Source organism: Anser anser (assembly GCF_964211835.1).
Source record: "Anser anser genome assembly, chromosome: 1".
Classification (NCBI taxonomy): Eukaryota; Metazoa; Chordata; class Aves; order Anseriformes; family Anatidae; genus Anser; species Anser anser.
In genome coordinates, this window is record NC_139720.1 from 183,029,322 (window position 1) to 183,047,024 (window position 17,703).

The 17,703-nt window shown below is 41.2% G+C and overlaps 1 long non-coding RNA gene across 1 annotated transcript; it reads right to left on the reverse strand.

The window, feature by feature from the left end:
- Positions 1-9,595: 9,595 nt before the first annotated feature.
- On the reverse strand, positions 9,596-12,874 carry LOC310896938. Its single transcript, XR_014581937.1, has 3 exons — positions 12,793-12,874; positions 12,491-12,554; positions 9,596-10,859 (listed from the first exon to the last, which is right to left on the reverse strand). It is a non-coding gene; the product is annotated as an uncharacterized lncRNA (long non-coding RNA).
- Between the last annotated feature and the right edge of the window lie 4,829 nt (positions 12,875-17,703).

The window sequence follows — 17,703 nt, forward strand, 5'->3', positions numbered from 1 at the left end:
TCTGGGTAAAGAGCTGGAATTACAAAACTGGAGTTCCTCAGACCAGCCACAGGCAAGTCGAGTTGTCAGTGTCAGGTGAAGTTTTCCCGAAACCTTCAATCTTTTCCAGTGACAAGGGTCTCTGGACCACCATAAGATTTTTGATGTTCTCTTTTGTACACTGGGGAATGGCTCATACTGCGTTTCACAGCTTTTTCATATGTTTCTATAGCTACAAGTCACACTGTGTGACAGTTCATCAATCACCCTGTCAGCTTCTCTTCATGGAAAAAATGAAGATGATTCTAAAAAGCAGATAGAATCTGTGCCATTCAGAGGAGCACTTTCTACTAGGAGGAATTTGGAAGAATAAAGAAGCCTTGCACAAATCCTAATTTTTCCCTAGTTCTAATGTCAAAATCCTCTAATTTAAATAAAATTATTTTTTTTTTGGAGGCAGGAAACAAATTGTGCTTTAAATTTTAGCCATGGAACAGAATAGTTCACCTGAAATTATTTGTTTACATGTAAAGTGAGTTCCATCTTTTTTTAATTCCACTTTTAAATTATTATTTTTTTTAGGGATGTTTTTTTCTCTTTTACTACTAAATATTTTGTACATGACATGTTCTACAGCACTTCTTTCCTTCTCTTTTCCCCAGTCCCCTTCCTCTCTCTTTCAAGTGTTGATTGTTGTCCTTGAATGTCTTACAGATAGAGTGAAATTGCTTCTTGCCTGTTGTCTAGTCAGTAAGCCCCCAAAGCAGGAGTCCTGTTCTTTGTGAAGTGCTCTGACAACTCTACTGTAGTACAAAATCCGCTTCTTAAAAGCATGAACTTTTCATTCTTGTCCAAAGGGACAAGAGATGCAGAAGTCCAGGAAGCACTTTTGGAATGCAAATCGCATTGTTCAATAGAGTGCCTAACACTGTAATTAAACACCGAAGTACGGTTACTATTTCACATCACTCCTTTTTTGTACTTTTGCTTGGCCTGAGCATCACATGTAAGCGTGTTGTGTAGTACAAACCTCAAGTTTGGGGCATCTTAAGTATAAATCTCAAGTTGTGGTATACATCTGAAGTTTGATCTCCTAAATTAATATCCAGGGAATATAATTAACTTCAAAATTATGGTCAGTTCTTTTAGTTCCACCAGTGCCAAAAATTCTTTGTACATCACAGCTTTCCTGGGTGTTAGTGGTGTTCTCTCTTCAGTGGTTTTGTGATAAGTGAAAAAAGGGACCCAACTGGTCCTGGCTGTTCAAAGACCCTGGGATCGCTCATGTGTCTGAAGGGGGATCCACTGGAAGAAGTCTAATCACCCTAAGTTAGGTAGCTTATTTTCCATTAATGGATTAGTAGTTCTTTATCTAAAACATTTAGATAATAAAATGCTGGACATATTCACTGCAAAATATTTCCTCTCCCTTCTTTTCTAAAGCTGATACAGACAGTAGATTGCAAAATGCATTGGACAAAATAACAACAGATTTCTGATATAGCCAAGAATGTAGCAAAGTCCTCCTAAGGAAGAGTTCAATACCTGTAATACAGACTGTTCAGTCTTCCCTCTGCTTTCTGTCTTCAGAAAAGAGTTAATATCTGGTGCATTACTTGCCTATGTGGATGTTGGTTATCACAGAATCATAGAATAGTTTGGGTTGGAAGGGACCTTAAAGACCACCCAGTCCCAACCCCCTGCCATGGGCAGGGACACCTCCCACCAGACCAGGTTGCTCAAAGCCCCATCCAGCCTGGCCTTGAACACTTCCAAGGATGGAGCAGCCACAAATTCTCTGGGCATACAGTTCTATATGGTTATACATATTAATTTGTAAATAAGGCTAACAAAGTAGTACGAAGTCGTTTTGGCTAATTAATCCAATCAATTTAGCATAGAAATTCTTAGGGACTCTTACATATATGAGGTCCAAAATTTCACCTCTAGATATGCACTCCACTGACTCCATTTTCAAGGGGCAAACTTGTGTCACTGCTCCATGCCCAAACCTTTCTCATTTGTTAATCGTGTGTACCATCACTAAAGGTATTCCGTTCACATGAAGGAAGACTTCTGTGACAGCATAACCTTTTAGCCCACAGGTCATTAAATAATTTTAAGAGGGTCAGAATGAAAAAAAAAAAACACCAAAAAACAACAACAAAAAAAAACTAAAAATGTATAATAGCTATCATGAAACCAGCTGACAGAACTGCAGATGCCAGGCAGCTGTGTGCAACATCATAGCTTTGTGTTAGCCCTGATGTTTATGGTAGCCTTGGAGTTACAGCCCTCTCCAGGATCATCAGGAGCCCAGGCAGAGCACATCTGGCTTTGCTCCTTCCTTTTCCCAAGTCAGGGAGACAGACTTTGTCCATCTTTCATGCCCATTGCTACTTCATTTTTGGGATGAGATAGACAAAGCAAACTCAAAGAACTTGAGAACACAGGTCTTTCAACAGGGCATGCATCCAGCTTAGCGCATTCCCCTGGGACACTTATCTCATACTGGGCAATATCTTTGTGGCAATTTTCATAACAACTTTGAGTAAGGAACTGACATTTCACCCGGGTCCCAGTCTTGGTACCTAAGTCCTCAGAGGTTCTCAAAGTGAAGTGCTTGTTACTCTTTTCCAGGCATCATTAATGCAAGCACTGTGGTTATGTATTTCTTCTTGTGATAGTTCAACTAGCCAAACGACTAAAAACAGATTATATGACTATTAAATGGTGAACAAAAAAATTGCTAAGATACCACCTATTTTTCTATACAGGCTTAACGGAGTACGCCAGTAAAGAGAGACTAGAACCACAATTAGCACATTTTCAAAAATGCTTTTTTATGCGTTGGAATAGTGATTTGTGGGGTGTTTATGTCGTGCTGTTTATCCATAAAAACCCAACAACTGGCTCTCACACCCCTTTCCAAAAAAGGCCCCCAGCTGAAACAGAAAAAAAAAAAAAAAAAAAGAACATGCTCCTAATGGAGAAACACAGTAGCCCCAGTAGCATTGCAAGCTGAGGTTGGTATTCCTATTGTATTACAAGCTTGCAGTGGTACATTATGCAACAAGTATTGTGCACATTACAGACCCATACAAATGCTAAGTAAAAAGTATCTCTAAGTAATGAATCCAATCCATGAGGTGCAGAGTAACATCAGTTGCAGTTGTGGCACCACTGACATTTTAGGGGACCTAAGTAGAATGTAGTTGAAGAAATGAGGTTGGATTTAGAAGGTTAGACACAGGACATAAATGGTGCCTAAGTCTCAAGGTTCAGGGGTACAAACCAAACCAAGGACTCTCAAAGTCTTAAAAAACACACCCTAAAGATCTCTAAGTTTTTGCTGCAAACCTGAAGCTTAAAGCATTTCTGGGATCTCCCTCTGAACATCCACATTTCTCCCATGCCAATATAAGGTTGCTTGTGCTTCCCTTCTTCCCTGGCTGACAGCAGGGTCAGTGTTCTTCAAAGAAAGACCATGAACTCACGTGTCTCTTGGCTGTATGATCTTGCTGAGATGGTTTAGAGAGGTCAGGCACAGCAGGACTGTTTCGTACAGCTGATAAACACCTTGAGAAACGTCCCAGGAAAGTAGTAGGTCTGGTTTTCCCTGAACATACAAGTTAGACTGCCTCTGAAGACTCTCATAGGTTATCAGAAACAGGCAGCAAATCCAGCCCCAAGCTGGGTTTAGGTTCATTCTTGCAGAACAGAGTTGACTGATGTGGTAGGATGCAGCTCCCCTCCACTGTTTTGATAATGCTCATACTGGACTCCAAAAATACCCTGCTACTTCTGTCACTCTGCATCCAACGTGTTTAATATAGCTTTAAACTACCTCAATACTTACCAGATTACAGTGTAAATGCAATTGCATAAATGTCACGAGTTAAATGGGAATAGGAGTAACATAACAGTGAAGAATGAGTGTACTTAGGTTGAACACTGCAGCTTCTTTTTGATACTTTGGCATTTAGACCACGAACAGGGTTGTATAGCCTGATTGCCTACATTTGCAAGATGATTTGGTGACTGAAGACGTCCATTTAGACTTTTGTTTTGTGGACACAGGATCACCTTCATGCATGAGCATGACACGTAGGGTGGCAGTTGCTGCCATCACTCCAGCGTAACTTCCTACACACTGAACGCCAACATCATGGAAAGGCTGCAGCTAGCCGTAGAGAAACTGAGTGTAGCTGTCTTAAGCTCCTTCCTTACTACCCTGGTCATTGTCTGGGGAAATTTATTTCTTCCATATGGAGCCAGTCAGGATGCTTCAGCCATGAAAAACTAACAAGAGAAACCCAACAAGCAAACTGCACTGGATAAACAAAGAAAACTTTAGCTTTACTTGGAACATGTAGCCTGTGTGGTGAGACGTTCCTTTCCTCAGCTATGGCATGGGACAATATGACAACAGATGCTCACGTAACATGCTTGCATAGCCAATTTATACAAATAAATCTGTGATTTATCACATAGTGGTCCTTAAACATATCAATGGACTACTCACAGATGACACAGCTGTGTTGGCCTACTCGGTTGCTCATGAATGGTCTAGACAATGTTCTCCTCAGGGACATGGATAGACTATTCACTAGATAATAGTCCACTATTCATGGACCACCAACCTTCTAGACACACACTGGTGCTTTTGCATCAGCCAGTAGATCAGGCAGCTGAAAGCAACCACCCCGTAAGAGCAGCTCCCCAGCTCGAGCTCTGGGTAGCTCTTGTTGACAGTCCAGAGGTGCTGCCTAGCGAAGGAGACATCTGATGTGATGGAGAATATGAGAGGTTCACAACTTCCTCCAGCATGGCTCATCAGTGGGTGAGATTAATCATTAAAGGCATCGTCCCCCGTCATTCTGATAACTGTGTTTTTCCCCTGCTCTAGTTTAAATTGTTGACGTTGCGTTTAGTATGCTCATTCTGAGTTGTCTGCATTTTGCTTAGTACAGTTATGTTTAAATTGGTTATACTTCACTTAAAAATAGATGTTTGTGTAGTAAAGGTTCGCTGCTACAATACAGTGACTATAAGCTGGCATTCTGTTGGTGGTTTGTTGTCCGCTATTCAAACATCTCTTGCCCTGTGACAATCTAATACCTCCTAGCTTGCCTTTTCTCTTGTCTATGTTATAGCCTTCTTGACAGGCCTTTTTCTAAGCACCTCTGCTAAGGCAATTGTCAAAGTACCTTTAGGCCTGTGCAGTTTTTTATAAACATGGAAAAGGAGGAATGGAGCCCAGCAGTCTCTTCTCTGTAAAGTCAGCAAGCCAACCCAAGAGGATAGTCCAGATATCCCAATCCCTGGTAATCCTTCTTGGTAACCATCATTTTGCGTCTGTGCTAAAGTCCCTTGTGTCCTTTCCCTTACAGAAAATATTCGGGGAGAAGAAAGTTTACTCTCTGGTTCGGTGCCTTGGTGTTGCCAGGACACAAGCCTCTGCAAACACACGTTAAGCTCTTTAAGGCTAAGCAGTAATTACCCAGCTTTGCCTGCTGACCAGTTGACTTGCTGCCAGGGGACTGAGGCAAGGCTTGCGACTTCTAAAAGCATCGCTTGACAAGTGACAGAGCGTGCAGCGGTGCTAAGGGTTCAGATTAGCACGGTTCAGTGAACAGAAAGACAAGCAAAATGGGGCGAAGTGGGGTGTGGACAAAATGATATTTATTCATCTGGAAGCCATCTGGACTTCTGGGTACAAGCTTCATGTTGCAAATGCTGGGATGGAGCTGTTCAAAATTTAAAGAGGAGTTCCAGCTCCAGTTTACCAAAGATATTTCTTTTGGGCATTTTTGTCGCCTTCAGGGGCTTCATATATAAAGAACCATTCTTCAGAAGCTCTTTCTTAGCAATGATTTTGGTTTTATTCCTTGTTAGTGGAATTTCTTTCTTTCTGAGGAGCTATGGTTGCAATTCTATCTAACCCTGTTCTTTTCTATTCTCTGTCCAAACCTCTGCAAAGAAAATTTTAACCTCTTTTCATTCTTCCTCCTGCTACTTTGAATCCAAATGGCTAATCAAACCCATACGTTAACTGAAAAAAAAAATCATGCATTTTTAGCTGTCTGCTCTACAGAAAGAAAACATTTCAGAGACAGACAAAGATCACATAAGCAAATAAATATGGATAGAACTAAACCTAGATGAAGAATGCCCGCCTAGAATTGAGTCTTTTCATAACGTGTGATATCAGGAGGAATCTGGTTCCATTCCCCAGAAGCAAAAGGCTTCACAGAAGTACAGGTTTCTTCCTTCTTTAATAACTCTAAAATATTCCTTCTTTCATGCTGTGAAAAGCCATGGCCTCTTAAGTGGAAACTAGAGTTTATAGTGATGTGAGCTGTGAGAAATTTCTGTGTTCCTCAGTGAGGTTGGGTCCAGTCCCCACACAAGCAGACATAACGGGTGGGAGCATCTTCCTTTACTTCAGGTATCTATAGGGTAGACCTATACGATCCCTCATGCATCCTTTACGGTCAGGAGAGAATAATCATCATTTTGAGGGGTGATTTATTTTGTTTTAGCTGTCTGCTTTAGGACGAGATGAATTAAATCTTGGCAATGTCCCCTCTTCTCTGCTGACTACAGAGGGGAATTAGGATCGTGACTGGCTCAGAAATCTGTGATGGAGTAAATCCACCACTGGCTACTGTTCAGACTTCATGGGCACATGGCAGCCCACAAAGCAAAAGCATGATGTACTGAGCCAGTGGATGACTTTTTAATAATTATAATGATGTTGTCTATTCGGAGGTATGTGCAGAAATGCTGTAATATTGTCATGAAGTAAATAGATATCAGGAAAAAAAAATCACTCGTGTTTTTCATTTGGTATTCATCAGAGCAAATAGCTTACATTCACACAATTCTTTTTTACTCTGATTTGTACAAAGAATTAGAAATGCCTGTTCTCTGGCTCCATCAGGAAAAGCTGAGAGCAATCTTTGAGCACTTAGGTTTAAATTTAAATCAATAATCTTTCCAGACATTTAAATTGCAATTAAGATATTAATCAACATGAGTAAGTCAAAAAAGTCTTGATCTCTCTTTAGAACAGTGACATAAAAAATCAAAAAGAAGAGACGCTGGATATTATTAGTTTCAATACGTATTGGGTTACTTAAAATGCAAATTGCTTTCTGAATCTCCAAACCTGAAAGACTAATTATTGCTATCTATTCTTGTTACTGTCTAGCTCTCTCTTTTCTGGCCACACTAAAAATAATTCTAGTGCTATTTCTCTCTGTTCCTATTTTACGGGAGTTCCTCACTGCTGATATTTTGCTGAGTTCTTACACCAGTTTTTTTAAAGAAGAAAAGATATCCATACAATCATGTTCTCTGCTCCTTTCTCTCCTTCTCTTCCCCTCAGCAAATTACTTTTAAACTCATTGTCCTGTCTCAACCAAATTAAACAGAGGGATGGAGGTTTTCCAAATAATCGTGCTTCTACCAGATTTGTTGAGACTGACAGCTAGGTGGAGGAGATTTCTGAACAAACGGGTCTACCTACGGACAAACAAGCAGACCCAGATCATGATGCATCCATTTTAGCAGCCACTAGCTGCCCCAGCATGTGATTTTTTCTGGCTTTGGGGGAACTCAGGAGAGCCTGGGGGACATTTGGGTTACTGTGGGATGAGCACATTCGTGCAGCTGAAAGGTGGCTTAAGGGACCCAAAAAGAAGAAGTCTGATTGACTTATTACTTCTGGCATTCATGAAGTAATTTGGCTGCCTTTTTTTTTTTTTTTTTTCCTCCGTGGTTCATTTTTCTTTGCTTTACCCTCTTTGAATGAACTGATAAGAGTTTTCTAAACTTGTCCAAATATGCAACCAGACTGAAAACAGAATCCATTTGACCTTGGTTCACTGCCTCAGGAACAGGTTTTCATGGCCTTTTTAAGAAAAGTATGTAAAATTCCAGGAAAAGTGATCTACAGTCCCAGAGCTTTAATGTGAACTCCTTGAACTCAGAAGCAGGGCTACTATACCTGTGGCAGATAATAACACACACTCTGTGTGCACCACAATTAGCGCTATATTTATTTACATGTACAAGTCTCAAATGGGATTGTGGCCTCTTTGGGCTTGATGTTGTACAAAAGTATATGTGTAAGAGAGAGACCAAAACACAAACTAAAAGCAAAAAAAACCACTAAATATAGTTTTCTATGAAAATTAGAGACAGCCAAGAACTTTTTATGTCATCAGAAAACATCAGTTATTTAGAATGAAAACTTCTTTTGCACAAATCCATTAGTTTCAACCTATATATATATATATATATATATTTGGTATGAGATATGAAAAAGTTCTGGGCTTGGTCTGCCCTGTGCAGAAACCTGTTGCTGTGTGGAGAAGCATCAGGCACAGACACATACAAACGTAGTGTAAAAAAATCTCTTTGTAGATTCAGTTAGTGGGTGCTGAAACTCTCCTGGTGACTCCTGAAAGCCTTATCACAACCCCCTGCTTTGGGGGGTGATCTGTGTGAGCCTGGTCAGAGGAGCTGCTCAGTGACAAAGCATGGGGTGTGCTACCCCACACCTCCTCAAACCCTCACACCTGGGGCCTTGGGATCCAACCCAAAAGGCTAGGATGGATGATGTGTTGATATGTTTGATGCCAGAGCAGAAATGGGTTTTCCCATTGGCCTGATAGGCTCTGTCTTGCGCTATCTCACTTTCCATTTTCAGCACTGAGCTTTGTTCCCAGCTCCTTTCCGTAAAACCCTTCATTTTCTCAAGTGACTATCATAGTGCCTCCCTACAGGCAGTGATCCAAATCCTTTGTTACTTCAGTCTTTTGAGCAAAGCTGACAAATTGTCAGGAAAATCAGGTGCAGAGCTCAGTCTCCTTGCTGGGTAAGCAATTCCCCTCTCAAAAGTAGGTAGTTTTTCTGGGAGGGGGCTGGCTGCAGCTGAACCCTCTGGGAAGGCATCAGTAATTCAGTCTTGGGTTGTGCATGAAAATGATTTGGTCTTCTGAAAAAAAAACATAGCTGTGCTTTCCTGCTGGTCTGATTGGGTTTGTATCAGATTCTTGTCTGTCTTTGCACTGCCTGTAATCTCATCATACCAGTGATGAACGCTAATACCAGTGTTTTGGCCTCTTTCCCTGCAGAATTATTAATGCTCTGCAACAAAACTGTCTTTACCCCGTCTTGGCTGTGTTTTTGCTAATCCTCATCACACATGCAACCATAGCATTTATTTCTTACAAATTCGCAGTCTGGTATTGGGGTAGACTGAGTTATTTGCTGAGTAGCATCAATATAATGTTTCAATAATGTGCTGCTAAACTTTGAAGGCTAACTACATTTTTTTCCTTCCTGTTCTTCGTTATGAGCATGTACAGCATTTCTAAAAACATTTTTTTTTTTTTCTGAATAGAAATGAACTTTTTTTTCCCCACATATTATAATTACTTCAACCATCACAGTCTTTTGTGTTTTGAGCCACAAATTGTAAGGCAGACAGTTGTGTTTGGACTGACAGAGACCGAAATCTGCAGTGAACCAAAGAAGACAGTGCATTGCATCCCTCTTGCTGGATAGGCCTCAGACCTCAAAGTTTATGTCTTCTGAAATAGAAGAGAGAGCCTAAGGCAAAATTAGAAGAAAGATTTAGTGTGGGTTGGTGTGATTAAATAAGTCTGTTTACAATATTGGAAAGTTTTTGGAGAAAACTTCCTAATTCAACACCTTCTCTTTGTGCAGGGAGTTGGCAGAATTGTGTCCCACCCCCGCAATGTACAGCTGACATGGGCTTATTACTGCAAATAAAAGCAGTCTGCAGACCACTAACTTAAAACGTGTTGAGAGTGAACATGGAAGTGTTCATGAAAGTTGAGAGTGAATTAGGAAGCTGTTGTTTTCAGTTTTGTTGTGTACCTGTTCTGTCCTAGGGACATCAAGTTTGGTAGACAAGAGGCTCACACTGTATTTATTCATTTATTTGCTCATAGCATAGTACATCAGGTACATGGCATTTCATGAGGCAATCTGTGGTCACACAGCTCTTCAACCCCTCCTTTTTTGTGACACATTATAAGCACAAGTGCCCATGCCAATGAAAAAGAGTTATAGAGACTGTTTGTAATGGGATGCATGCCTAATATGGTAGGCCCAGTCACTTAAAATATAATGGATATATGCTGAAAACACCCAGGACTTTTTATGCTTTATTTCCTCCCAAGGACAAAAAGTAGTCATTAACCCAGTTTAACAGTGTAATTGGGATTGGTTTCTGATGGCTATGGTTGAATGAAGGCAGCAAAGCAGACAGGGTGTATTGGGAATCTGCCCTGTGGCAGTCTACTTGCTGCCTCTGTCAGCTTCCTTTATGAACATACATCAGCTCCAAATGCCCACCTACAAGTCAAAGAGAAGCAGATATATGGACCTTGCAGTGCATACTATTACTGTGAGCACTGATAGACCCATTGCCTGCCAGAGATGCATCCATTACACTATACCCACCATAATGCAGGGAAAATACAGGTTGTTGGAAAGTATTACTAGCTGCTGTTTCCATATGTTTCTCCAAAGGAAGAGACACTGTAATGTGTGAAAATATAATTAGGAACAAATGCTGGCTAGTTGCAGGTTGGAGCAGGAAGGGGGAAGATTTATTTTGGCTGCTGCTGAGAACTTTCCTTTTAAAATTTTTAATTGGTCCTAAAAGTCAGAGCAGATGCATTTGCTTTGTGAAGAAAAGTTTTTGAATTGATGATGATTCTCAGAAGCTCTGAAATCAGTACTGATTTGAATTTAGCAAGACAGGATGTAAGAACATGGAGATTATTTTTTTACTGTTAAACTCTTCCAGATAATCCAAGAGAGGTAGTGACTTCTTCCTGCAAAACAGTGAACCGACATAAGGAAAAGTAAGACCATAGGCGATGATGTGTGTATGATAATGCTCTTTATGCTGCTAAAAAGCAGGAATGTTATTTCAGTAATAGTGCAACCTTACTACCAAATTGTAAAGTTTAAAGATTACTATCGTACTGTCTTCCAGTTGTCTTGGAATTCACAGCAAATTAGTGTGTAGATAATCTTAGGATTAAAAGGCACATCAAACATTTTCTGTGGCCTTAACCAGTGCTATATAAAATGGAATAAGATCACGGATGCTATTAATTCTGAAATGACTGAAAACAAGAGAGCAGTGCCCACACTTAGAGATACTGCGGAGGATGAAATTACTAAATTGGAGCGAAATGGTTTAAAGGTTTGACTTCTGACCACAAACTACTCAATAATTAGATAGTGGAGACAAATTTTGACAGATCATGAATGGAGGTAGATTTGGAAAATATGTGAAGGAAGAAGAAAACCTTAATTTTACTAAAGCTTAAGTGTATAATTGATTCTGTATTATATGCCATATTGTCTGTAGTTTATTACCTGTAGTTTGCAAAAGAGGCACAGTATTGATGGTGGAGAATGTCATTTGACAATTCCCATTGTGTTCCCAAAAGAGCACAAGTGAGAGCATAAGAGAGGTTGCGTGAGATCATGCATGTTTTTGTTTGCTTTGTGAAATGGCACTGTCTGCTATATCCATCTCTGGGTACTGTCAGGTGTCAACAGCAGTAACGTACAACTCTGTTCACTTCTGTATGACTGAGATGTAGGAAATGGAAGCAAGATTGTCTTTCCTAAAGTTATCTTTTATTCCAGTGAAACTTCACCAAAATAGCTTAGTATGACTTGGCTGTTGTCCTAAAATAACATTAGTAACTCAAAGATTTAACTCAATATTCATTCTCAAGTGTGTAAATCATTACAGGCAGCTAATTCCCTCAGTAGAGAGGGCTACAGGGAGAATGATGCTGTGTGCAAGTCATGCCAAAGACAGAGTGATACTTACATAATTATATTCTATAAATAATGTTTCCGTATATAATTATGCATGTTCTGGATATGCTGTTATGTGGTTTTTCCACCCAGAACTGCAGGAAAAGGGAAAGATGAGGAGCGGTACTTCATCAGCAGCTCTGGCCAAAGGCATTTTGCTGCGGGGTGCTGCTGCAGGCAAAACTTTTCTATGGCTCCTGGGAAAGCTCCCTCTGAAGCTGCTCTGACACCACCTTTTAGAGACGTACTCTGCATCTTCTACAGAAATAGTATACAAAAAAAAGCCTATGCCTGAATTAGGAGAGCTGTCTGTAACCTATTTTAAGCCACATGCAGGAAGTATTTGGATTGCCTTTAACACAGGTGCAGTACTGGAGGTATAGTGCTTGTTCAACCCCTGTCCCTTCCTCTCACACAACCTAAAGGAAAACCAGAATCTAAACATGGCAGAAGTATTTTTATATCCCCTAAAAATTCCTGTTTCCTCCAGGTATGTTTTGATTACCTGATGCTCCTTCTAAATATACTCTGTGTATTATAATGTACTGATGTGTACACAAATATATATAGAGATATGCATACCATGTACTAAATAAGCAATTGTATCATCTAAAACATAACTCACAGTTTCACTGGGCATTTCTGAAGGTGAAAGAAATCCTGTATCCAACCAAAACTGAAAATGGAAACTAGATAGGTAACAAAAAAAGAAAAAAGAAAAAGTACTATTACCATTCCTATCTGCACATCTGCACATCTTGCACAGCAAGCTATGATAAAAGAGCGTGAAGGCTTCAGGCCCAAGCTCTCCAAAGTTAGGAAGTGCCAGAAAAAATTGCGCAGACAATTTTCTTTTTTCCCTTTGCACAGGCATGTTGTGATGCAGCCTCTAGTTCCCCTCCTAGTTTTGCTCCAAATAATTTCTACCTTAATCTCTGCAATGAGGAAGAGTGATGATTGTTCAAGACCTGCTCCTCAGCAGCTGGCCTTGTCCTGCTTTAGCCTTCAGCCTTTGGCCTGGTTTAGCGGCACTGCAATGAGGAGACAGTTGTTCAAGGCTCCCTCTGGAGTCAGTGGTGAGATATTAGCACTTCCTCAGCCGTTTTCAGTTCAGTGTCAACTTTGAATTACTTCTTGGAAGTGTTTCTCTCTCTTTTCTGCAGAAGGAAGCCACTGGTGAATAACTGCCTATATCACACACCTTGAGTGTTTAAAGTTAGGTGAAATAATGCTGGCCCATAAGCCTTGTTCTGCTCCTCTTCTCAAAGCAATGATTATTCTCTGTTTGGGATTTGCCATGATACACACAACTTCAGAGTCTGAAAGCTTCACAAGTTATGTTTTTTCAAGACCCTCTAAAATGGGGGGATAATGCAACTCCAATTTGTCTGTTGAGAGCTGAGACACTGAGTCTGCTAATTCTGCTAAAATCTGTAAGTTTTGATTTCAAATGTGCATTATATGTGGATTAAAAGGGAGCTGTCGTTGCCTTTGGGTGTAGTTCTGTGTAGATGTACCAGCACGCAGTGCTCAGGACAGGCCCAGGAAAATGCACTTTGTGAGTCCTGTGCAGGGCCTGGTGTAGGCAAGCAGGCCGGGACCTTGCAGGATGCTCTCAGCTGGAAAGGGCAAAGTGTCCTTCTCCACAGCAGCATTCAGTCATCTTATCTGCACAGATATCTTCTTCCCTCGCCTCATTCATCAGTCCAGCTTGCAGTTTCCATTAGTCCAGGTGCTCCTGCCCTAGGTCTTCTTTCCTCTAGGCCCCTTTCACTTCCCCCAGTCTGGATTTTCATTCCCCTGAGCCACATTAGGGACCTTCCCTTCACTCGGCTACCTCATCCCAGTGCGAGGGGTTCTTGAGAATAGCTCTTAACAAGAATCTCCATTAGGAAGCCATCTTGGCAGTGAGGAACCATCTTGGCAGTGAGGAACCATCTTGGCTCCTATCTGAAGCTACATCTGCAGGGTAGCACTGCGACCACTGTGGTGGGACTCTGGTTCAGATAAATTACCTTCCACTTGCAGTAGTTTTTCTTGCAGCCTTTTGGCTTTGCTTGTAGGTTTCTCATCCAAAGAAAATCCTGACTTCATTAAAACATTGGTCCTGTGGGCTTTGTGTCATGCCATGAGTGCTATTACTTACGCTTACCTTAGGGAAAAAAGCATGCCAGCCTCCAAAGTTCAGAGGTAGAATCAAGCATGACTGCCAACTTTCCTACACTTCAGGTTTTCCATACTGAAATCTCCACTCGAGTCTGAATGTTTTGAAAATTTAGAGGCCAGAATGTCTGGTGACCACTTTTGGATTTTAATTTAATCTCACTGCTTTTAGAGTCACAGGCACAGACGTTGGTCTGATTAGACTGAGTTTATATATAGCCCCAGTAAATGGTGGTCATTTTATTTTAGCTAGGAATGGTTTGGATCATTCACCCTAAGAACGTAACACTGAAGTAATAAGCTTAGTTAAGTAGAAATCAAGAGGTAATGTTTATAATTGATAAAATGAAAAAAAAAAAAATCACAAAGAACAACTTTGGATTAACTTCCTATGTTTTTCTTGCTCACAACCTGCTTTTCTGGACAAAAGAGAAACAAGAGATGAAGAGGTGATGAGCTCTCCAAAAACATTCCTCAGCCATTGCCTTTTAAAGCCTAAATCATTTAATTTGCAGTAGATTCTGTTTCTGTCCCCCTCATCAAACATCAGTTAATTCATGTCTATGTCATTACAGCATTACTAGACCAAGACCTTGTAAGGTCCCAGTAATCTTACACATATCTCAACAGCTGCTGGTGGAGCAGCCACCCTGACTCTCAAATGTTTTATCGCAGCCTCCTTATAACACAGCATCAAACGTTGTGACTTCTCCCAAAATCCATCCACACTGAGAAATTGGCGCATCACAAAGCTTTCTTGCCTTTTGTCTGATAGACGCCTTCCTCTGTTTCGAAGACAAATCCTTAATATTTCCCTTACAACAACTGAAATTTGTTGAAAACTTTTGAAAGAGTCCAGCAGAGGGCCACAAAGATGATACGGGGCCTGTAGCATCTTCCTTATGAGGAAAGACTGAGAGACCTGGGTCTGTTCAGCCTTGAGAAGAGAAGACTGAGAGGGGATCTCATCAATGTTTACAAATACCTTAAGTGTCGGAGACAGAGGGATTTGGCCAACCTCTTTCAGTGGTTTGTGGCAACAGGACAAGGGGCAATGGCCACAAAATGGATCACAGGAAATTCCGCACCAACATGCGAAACAACTTCTTCACGGTGAGGGTGACAGAGCACTGGAACAGGCTGCCCAGGGAGGTTGTGGAGTCTCCTTCTCTGGAGATATTCAAGGCCCATCTGGATGCCTACCTGGACAACCTGCTCTAGGGAACCTGCTTTGGCAGGCGGGTTGGACCCGATGATCTCTTGAGGTCCCTTCCAACGCCAACAGTTCTGTGATTCTGTGATTCTGTGAAATAAGTTCTCAGCCACTTTGGCCTCTCGAGCTGCACTGTTTGCATCACAGCAGTGACCAACTCATGTGGTCACCAATGTGTAGCTCAAAACGACAGCCTTATCGAGTCAGTAACTTGACCACAACAAGAGGAAGATGCACTTTTCATACTTTTACACAGTTTTTCCCATATTACTGATAAAACTGCCCCTGGTGGTTTTGCCACTTAACTCTCTGACCCTGTGTAACCCTACAGTGTGGCCCTATTTGAGCGTCATATTTCTGCCATGAGGTTTGCTGGCTTCCCCCCATGAAGCAGGCACACAGATGACAAATAAGCCCTCCATTAAATAGTCCTGTGAAAGGTCTCCCTGTTTAGGATCATCTTGTCTGGCTGCTCAGTATCAGAACCATGGATTATAAAACTTATGTTTCTCTTCCCATTTTGGAGTTAATTTTGGTGGAACAAATCCTGTCAGAGCAATATAGATGTACAGGCAGGTTTTGAGCTCAGAAATCTTGGCCTGTCTAGTCCTGTTGAAACACGCTGGAGAATTCCTACCAAAGGTATGAAATTAGTTGATTCAAGCACACAAAAGAAAAATAGTCAAAACAAGAGTTGTTTGAACCCAAGTGGAAATCAGAGGTACCTGAAACCTTAGTGAAGATCTTTTCCTGAGAGAGGGCATCTGTAGACGTCTCATGCCCTTGAGTAGTCCTTTTTATTAGAAAGACAGGGTAGTTCATTTATGGTGGAGCTGTGGAGAGCAGTCAGTTCTCTTGTCTAACAAAATGACACACGAAGGAGAAGAGATGATGGCAAAATTGGGGATGTGTTTGTAGACCCACAGCTCAGATATTTTCAAGACATGGCAGTCTCATATAGGTGTTCTTGGCTAACAGTGTACCCCTTCGAGCTGATCCTCTGGTTCCTGGTGGTCAGGTTAGTCTGAGTTGTTGCTTGCCTGGTCTGGTCTTTCTCCTGCATTACTCTGTGAGCAGCCAGCACAAGCTGCAGCTGCAGTATCTCCTTGTTGCATGAATGTCGTACAGTATCTCTCTCCTAAGTAACAGGGAGAGACTCCACATGGCTGATACGCCCCTGAGTGTTGACTGTTATGTTAGAATACAAGGTTTCATAATGTTCAAAACATTCATGAATCTCAGACTGCAATAAGGGCATCATGAAGAGTTACTTTCAAAACACCAGCAAGACCAGTGCAGTTCTTTCACCTTTGCTCTCCCATTTGGAAATGGTTTCTCATCCCACTCAAATGGCCTATTGCATGTAGCAGAGAAAGAAAAAAAAAAAAAAAGAAACAACACACATTGTTTTTCCCTTCCAAAGCCTTCCCAGCAGGAAGCCACAGTCACACCCCTTGTAGTCGCTTTGGGCACTTCTGTCACACCGCACTAGGACGGAGCCAGCCACCCGCAATGCCTCCCTGTAACCCTCATGAAAGGCTGAGCAACAGCTGCCCACCTCAGCCCTCAGAGTCCCTACATCTTGGCGGTGCCTTGGGGACAAAAAAAAAGTTAGCTGAAAGGGATGGAAAACTGGGTCTTGAAAAATACCTGTTTCAGTGGTTTATGTATGAAGCCACTAAAATAAGATTTTGAAAGTAGCATCCATGGAGAGGAAGATGTCTCAGTAACTAGATGGTGATATGAAAAAATATGAATAAAAACAGGATAAAAACACTTGTAAGTATTTTATTTTAGTATCACCGAGGCGTGGAAATGTAGAGAATCCTCCTCATTGAAAAGTGGTCTTGCAATTCATAAAAATCCAGTGCGTGAGAAGCAGAAGTGTCTTTTGCACTTCGCAAACCAGGCTGGGCTGTGTTTTATGCTCCCAGTTAACTCTTGCTCGGTGCATGTTATGTTCCTCTTCTAGATGGCGCCAGTGTCTCGCTCCTGAGTTTTGCATCCCCTTCTGCTAACTTTTGACAACTGCTATTATTTATCTCACTCTTGACTTCATGGCTTAGGATGTTTTCTGCAGATTTTTTTTTTTTACTATTTTTTTTAATATCTAGTTTATGCTTTATTATTGTTGTATGGAACATGCTAGCTTACATAAAATATGAAAGAAGATTGATGACATTATTCCAACTTTTCTATAGCCTGGAGTCTTTTCTCCGCTCTGCAGCATGGCCCTGTAGTAACAGGCACTGTAAGAGCAGAACAGAGCCTGTCTGTACCAAGGCATCCCAACTCACATATTTGGATGAGATCAGGGATGCTGCTTGGTTCACCTCCCTACAAAGCAGGTTTTGGGGTGCCCTTTCACATGTAACTGATGCAGTGAAATTTATCTTTATATGTCCCTGCAGTTGTTTCAAACCTCTTTACTGCCTAATGTCAGTTTGTTCTCCCTGAAGGGC